The sequence below is a fragment of the Lissotriton helveticus genome, chromosome 6 (genome assembly GCF_964261635.1).
Source record: "Lissotriton helveticus chromosome 6, aLisHel1.1, whole genome shotgun sequence".
Lineage (NCBI taxonomy): Eukaryota > Metazoa > Chordata > Amphibia > Caudata > Salamandridae > Lissotriton > Lissotriton helveticus.
The window spans coordinates 363610706-363618240 of record NC_136067.1 but is presented as its reverse complement, the minus strand read 5'-3'; the positions used below and the strand labels follow the sequence as shown (position 1 = coordinate 363618240).

The 7535-nt window shown below is 44.2% G+C and overlaps 1 pseudogene; it reads left to right on the top strand.

The window, feature by feature from the left end:
* The first annotated feature begins 6456 nt into the window (after window positions 1-6456).
* On the top strand, window positions 6457-6637 carry LOC144764539 (U2 spliceosomal RNA; annotated as a pseudogene).
* Window positions 6638-7535: the final 898 nt, after the last annotated feature.

The following is a 7535-nucleotide window of genomic DNA, read 5'->3' as shown; positions in this document are numbered from 1 at the left end:
CCTCCAATGGTTTAGTGGAGAGAGCGAATAGGTTGATAAAAGAGGGAATTCAGACGGCAGTGGCAAATAATTTGAATGTATTTGAATTTTTGCAATTCAAGATCTGGTATTACAATATAACGCCCCAGAGTACTACTGATGTTGCTCCTTTTATTCTTTTAAGGGGTAGGAAACCTATTTCATATATCACTCCATCTTGGTTGTTGGGAAAAGTTGGACAATGTCATAATATTGATTTGAGGAAGGTTAGGGAACATGTTGAGGAAAAACAAAACAGTTATAAGACAAATTATGACAAGAAAATGCATGTTAAAGAGGGTGTTCTCAAGGTTGGGGATTGGGTGTTGGTTAAAAAACCCAATAAAGTGTGTAAAGGACAGTCTAAATTTTCTGAACCAGTAAACGTTTTGAAGATTAACAAAACTGCTGTTTTGTTACAAAATAAAGGGTGGTGGAACAGTAATGCATTAGTCAAGGTTTCTTCCGAACAAGCAAATATTATTTTACAGAAAGTTAACTCAACTACACCTTGTCATAGACAGGATTGGTTTGATCTTGATAAATTGACTGAATCAAATCAAACTGGGCATCTGGAAAGTCTGGCTTTGAGAGATGTTGGATGTCTTTTTGATAGAGGGGATTCACAATCTAGGAGTGAGTCAGTAGGTTCCGAATTCTTACCTGCTCGCTCCAGTAATATTGCTGGTGGAAGTGGCGAAAGTGTTACAAGATGTAGTACACGTTTAAGATCTGCTCCTATTTATTCCAGAGAGTATGTGTATTATTAATTTTTGTTTTCATTTATTTTTTATTTATTCATTTTTACTACACACTCGTGATATTTTAACCCCTTAGGAACTTTCTGCTTTTTCAGTGACTTTGGTGATAGATTGCATTGTGAGCAGTGGCAGCTCCAAGCTCGTCTATAAGTTTCTTTGTGGTTGCATTTGTGTTTTTTTCTTGCCATTAAGTTTCTACACTTGCTCCTTTCCCTCAACACGGAGCTTGGCACTTTTCTTTTTTCTCCTTGTTGGGGGCTCCTCCCCCGGGCTGTGCAGGCATCAGCATGGCTTATTCCCGCATGGGTAATGCACGGGGTTTTGATTTCATACCGAACACTGTACGTATAGAGGTTAGTGAGGCTTACAAAAAGGAAAATAAATTGCTTTTTTTGGTTGACTCTATTATCAAGAAAGAATGTAAAATTGTTGACCGTGCTATAGAATGTATACAGGATTTCTCAAACTGGGGCATTTTTGATGTGACCTTTTCAAGTGAAACTATCTGTAAAGATTTTTTGCAATGTGGGGCGCATCGTCAGGAAACCAAGCCCTTTCGGGGTCTCACTGTCACCTCTATGTCTGCCCCTAAGGAGGTGACCCTGGTGGTACATATGTACAATTCTTATGCAGACCACAGGGTCATTGAGGTTATTTAAATCGTTACTGTGATACTATTAGGGGTGGCCAAAAAGTTCACAATATTTGTGGGATATGGAATGGGAAACGTAAATATGTTGTCACCTTCAAAGAGGATCCTGTGGGTATTGGGGGTCTGGCGCATCCGCCGCAGACCTTCACATTAGGGGCAAATAAGGGGTTTCTGGTCTATTCCGGACAGCCCCAGTTTTGCAGGCTCTGTCAGCAATTTGGCCACGCAAAAGAGCAATGTTCTGGTATGGCGTGTATGAATTGTGGAGGCCTTGATTACAGGGCCCAGAACTGTGTGGTACCCAAAAAATGTAACCTCTGTGGTGGTGTAGATCATTTTTTCAAAACCTGTCCTAAAAGTAAATTTTCTTATGCTTCTGCTGCTAGCGCGCAGGGTCCTCCACCTCCTGCCCCAGCCCCGCCTGATGCAGCGTCCGTTTCTGTTCCAGTTCCAGAGATTACTGACTCCTTCATCTCAGGGGTAATAGACGGTATAGAAATTAAGAGATGTGGTTCCACTCAGGAGGTTGAGGGGGAAGAGGAGGAGGAGGAGGAGGAGACTGATGCCGCCTATGGTATTGATCCTTCCGCAACAGACCTGGACATCCAGTCTCTGCAGGACGAGGATGCGGAGAAAGAACGTGCTGAAACCTTGTGCCTTAAGCAAAAAGCCTTGGATAGAAAGGAACTGCGTGCAGGTTTGTCCCAGTCAGAGCCTGTGGTGGTTGTTGTTCAAAGTGATGTTGCTTAGGCGCCTTCCACGTCTACAGCTTCCCTTACGGAGGTGACTGAAACTATTCCTTCTCTTGTTCCTCCCACAGTACCCCCACCTCCTAAACCGCAGCATATGGTGAAATTGGTGAAAAAGACCGTTGCATCCCTTGGGTTGAATGTGACCCCACCGGTTGTGGCCAAGGAACAGACGTCACCCATGGAACATAGTGGATGGAGCACAAATAGGCGGAAATCCCGTGCTTCACAGCAAGTGAAAGACTCCATTCCTTCCATACGCTCCAAGCAAAAGCGTGTTTCCTCTCTGGATCATTTTTCGGGGGGGGGGGGCAGTATGACCCCTTACTTTGCCTCTCTGACTCAGAGGAGGCTTTTCAGGAGGTTGCCCAGGTGCTGGACATCACTGATAGTCCGGCACTGGACCTAGAAGGTACACCAGATTTGGAGGCTTTGTTCTCGGCATCCACTCTCCAGGGTACTGAGGGCCAGCCTTTGTGTGAAGGGGATGTTTCAGGGGTGGCATCTTGAACTGTATGTCATTATGGCCCTTGTCTTACTTTTATGTATCATGGCTCTTTCCCTTGCCTTCTGCAATGTGCGGGGTATGGGGACCGACTCAAGTAGACGTATGGTTTTGGATTATTTTGGTCAAACCACTTATGATGTCATTTGTTTGCAAGAATGTTATATCCTTCATCAGCTAAAATATTTTTCTTTTCAGCGCTACTGGCCTTACGGACCCTCGGCTTGGTCCGGAGGGCAAACAAAAACGATGGCATTGTAGTCCTTTTTAGGAATAAGCATTGGCAAATCACAGAGGAAAAGGTCCTCTGGCCTGGGCGTGCTATGCTGTTATCAGTTCTAATGGATGGCCTTCCTTTCAGGTTATGTGTTGTTTACGTTCCAGCTACTAAGCCTGAGAGGGAGCAATTGTTCCATGTGTTAAAACCCTTTCTTCCAGGTGCTACACAGACGCTCCTTGTGGGCGATTTCAACTGCATTTTATATATGAAGGATAGGCAGGGTGCACAGGTCGCCTATACTTTAGATGTCATCTCAAAACTTTTGTTGTCCCTTCTTCACGATTTTGATTTTTATGACACCTACCGGAAGTATCATCCGCCCGGGATAGGTTTCCCTTGGGAGGCGGCTCTTGGGAACACCTGCTCCCGCCTGGATTTTGTGTTTGCCTCCAAGTCCTTGCACGCAACTAGCTGTGGACTTACTGGGGTGCCTTTCTCAGATCATAAAGTGTTGGCTATAGGTATCACCATTCCGGGTACACCTCAACGAGGTTCTGGTTCTTGGAAACTGAACAATGACCTCTTATTGGATAAAATTTGTAAATCATATGCTCAATGTTACGGTGCAGGGGCCGTTAAAAAAAAATAGGTTTCCAGATATTTACAAATGGTGGTGTTGGGTTAAACATAAAAGTAGGCTTTTCTTTCAGGAACAAGGACGGCTCAAGCGTAGGGCTGCCTGGGCTGCTTTCCAAAAATGTAATCGCCGCCTTATTCTTCTACATCAGTTGGGGGAAGCAGGCAAGGATGTCAAAAATGAGGTCCGGTTGCTCACACTTGCGATGAATAATTGGTTGATACGTAGAAACAGAGACACGATCTTTCATTCTAGGGTCAAATATTACCAAGAAAATGAGAAATGTACATCTTTTTTCTTAAACAAAACCTAAATCTGCTAAAGAACTCCTGACGCATTTGCGTGAGGAAAATGGGACTGTTGTACAAGGTGTAGACCGATGCCAGCGAATCGCATTTGATTTTTATTCCAATTTGTATGCTTTGCCACAACACTTGTCTACCGATGCAGACCTTGAAGAATATTGTTCAGGCCTGGAGGCTGGTCTCGATGAGGCCCAAGCCGCTCACTTGGACCAACCATTTGATGGAGAGGATTTTCTAGTTGCACTTCAGTCCGCCCCTAGGATGTCTGGCCCAGGGCTCGATGGGCTCACTTGGGAGTTCTATAGAAAGTTTTGGGGTCTGATATGTATTGATTATATGGCTATGATAAATGCTGGGTTTGCCAATAACCTTTTTTCCACAGATTTCTCTGTTGGGGAAATTTTTCTGCTATTCAAGAAAGGGGATGAAACATCGCTGGGCAATTGGAGGCCCATTACCCTCCTAAATGTAGATTATAAATTGATGGCAAAAGTGTTGGCACGTCGCTTGCGAACCTTCATGCATACATGTGTACGCCCGGATCAAGCTTGTGCGATTCGTGGGCGTACAATTGTGGCTAGTCTAGTTACCTTGCTGGATACCCTCCGGTATCATCAAGAACGCACTCTCCCTTTGGGTGTTCTCAGCCTCGATTTCCACAAGGCCTTTGATACAGTGTCCCATGATTTTCTTTTTTTAGTTTTGAAACGCATGAAAGTTCCTCCCGCGTTTCTTCAAAAGATACAGGCTCTTTAAAATGGTGCTACCTGCAAAGTTATTAATATTGGGGTTTTTTTCTGCTCCTTTTCCTATTCTTTCCGGGGTCCGTCAGGGGTGTCCTATGTCACCCATCCTTTTTCGTTTGTGCATTAGAGCCTTTTCTGTGTAAACTGCGGCAAAACAAAGTCATTAAAGGGGTTTTTGTTCCTGGGGGTTCGGGGATTCAGCACAAAATTGTGGCATACATAGATGACGTCACGGTGTTGAGTACCAATGCTGCCTCTGTCCGCAGGACACTGTTACAGGCCTCTCTTTTTCAGTCACATTCTGGTTTGAGTCTTAACATGGGTAAAAGTGTTTGTTTTACTACAGCGCCCTGGGATCGACTAGCGAATTTACCAGTCCTCGTTACTTCGGAACCTGTTAAAATTCTGGGAGTCTACTTTGGGGTTCGCGGGTTTGAGGAGAAAAATTGGGCTGAACTTCAGGCAAAATTATTAAAAAAAGCTTTCCCTATGGTCCTTGCGCAAGCTGACGCTTGAAGGCAAAGTTTTGGTTATTAAAGCTGTTTTATTTCCGTTATTGTTGTACCTTACTATGGTTTTTCCTCCCAAATACCGCACTTTCCAGAAAATTCAGAAAATGCTTTTTACCTTTTTATGGAACTCTCGCATGGAGAAACTTAGCAGAGATAAAGTTTGTCGACAGTGGAGGAATGTTGGTAAAAGTTTACCTGACCTTAAAACCGTTTTGTTGTCCAAATGATTATGTTATGTTGTATCACGCACCGCTGATGATCTGAAATCTGTTCCTGCCTTATTTACCAAGTATTTTCTAGGAGCACAGCTACGGCATTTTGGACTTTTTTCCCCTTCCAATTGTTTTCCCTTGGCCCACGAGGCTCCACCATTTTATAAAGACCTTTGTTCCTTTTTGCAGACCTTGGACACAGAAACTTTTGATAGGGACATCTGTATTCACCCCACCAGGCTAAAGAACGAACTTCGGAAAACTGAGCAACCGATCCTGTTGGGTGTTCTAACTGAGGCTCAGTCGGTGCGAGTCTGGAAAATGGTCGGTCACAGGGACATTACCCACAGTCAGCGTGACCTGGCTTGGATGGCCGCACATGGATGCCTTCCTGTAAAAAATTTTGAACATCGGAGAGGTTTGGCCCCCACAGCATGTTGTCCGTGCCCCAGATGCAGCCACAACGAAACCATTTTCCATCTCCTGTGGGGTTGTCTTTATGCGAAGAAATGTTGGGTTTTGTTGCGGCCTTTTCTTTCAAACATTGCCGGCATTGCTGCCTTGACTTTCAACGCCCTTTTGTATGGACAGGACATTTCTGCACGGCGCCCTCCCACTGCCTGGAGACTGTTGAACTGTGCCAAAGAGGCTTTATAGGATGCCAGGAACCTGTTTCTTTTTCTCCATAAGGACATGGACTCCAAAATATGCAGAAATCTTTTTTTGGATAAAGTTATGACCTATGTTTCTGTTGATCGTGCCACCTTAGGGATTGATGACGCCAACACCTTGTGGCAAATTAAGAACTGGAAGGGTTGGGCCACCTAGAAAACTGGACAGTTATGATTAAATAGCTTGTTTATACGCTTGTTTTTGTTTGTCTGCCTTGCCACCGGGCTGTAACAGGATTGGCATTTATAAACGCACCTAATTTATCTGCCTGTAGTGTACAAAGTTTTCATCATCATATCTGTATGTATTTCCTATAGACCACTTAATGTAACCTTGGTCTTTTAAAAGTTATATATTTCTGTATCTGTGCCTTCATCCAGATTTACTCATCATATCTGTATATATCTCTTATGGACCACTTGATGTAACTTTGGTCTTTTAAATTGTATATTTCTGTATCCGTGCCTTTATCTATTCAATAAAGGTTTTTGAAACAAAAAAAATCTGTTCTTATCAGTTTAATATCCGATACGTCCTCTATCTGGGGACCATATATTAAATTGATTTTTGGAACAGGGAGATTTATTTATTTATTTGCAACATTTATAAAGCGCACTGTTACCAACCGGTGTCCTGGCGCTGATTGACCACTCCGAGGACTAGCCCTAAAGCTTATTGACTAAAGAACCATGTTTTCAGGACCTTCCGAAAGGACATTAGATATGGTGCGTGTTTGAGGTCCGCTGGCAAGGCATTCCAAGCCTTTGCTGCTCCCAAGGAAAAGCTTCTGCCTCCCCATTGAGCTTTCTTAATTCTTGGGACCACTATTAGCCCCTGATTGGTTGACCTAAGGGATCTAGCAGGTTTGTACTACCGAAAGTACTGGGTCATGCAGTGAGGGCCCAACCCTTTAAGTGCCTTAATAACTATGCATAATGCTTTGAATGCAATCCGCTTACGCACAGGCAGCCAGTGTAATTTCACCAGCTCTTGTGCGACAGAGGCAAATTTGGGAGTACCCGTGATCAAGCGGGCCGCTGCATTTTGCAGAACTTGTAATTTATTGAGCAGCCCCTGTTGAGCATTGAGCAGTGGGCCGTTGCAATAATCCAGCCGGGACAGGATCAATCCCGACACCACTGTTTTCCTGTACTCATCTGGAAGGTAAGGCAGAATCTTGCGTAATGTCTTAAGAACAAAAAAGGTGGCTGAGGACAGCGCATTTACTTGAGGCCTAAAGGATAGTTTATCGTCCATCAGAATCCCAAGGTTCTTGACCTTGGCAACAGGTGAGGGAGGGACGCCTAACTCTTCCAGCCACCATCTTGGGGACCAGAAATTCTCTCTAGCCCCAAAGAGGAGAACTTCGGTCTTAGCCGAGTTCAATTTTAGGCAATTTCCTGCCATCCAGTCGCTGACTGCAAGCATGCAATCTTTAAACCTGCTGGCCGTTCCTTCCACTCCCCCCGGTAGCAGCGACATAACAATCTGCGTGTCGTCTGCATACGATGTTAAATTAAAACCGTAGGATCTAATGATTGGTGCT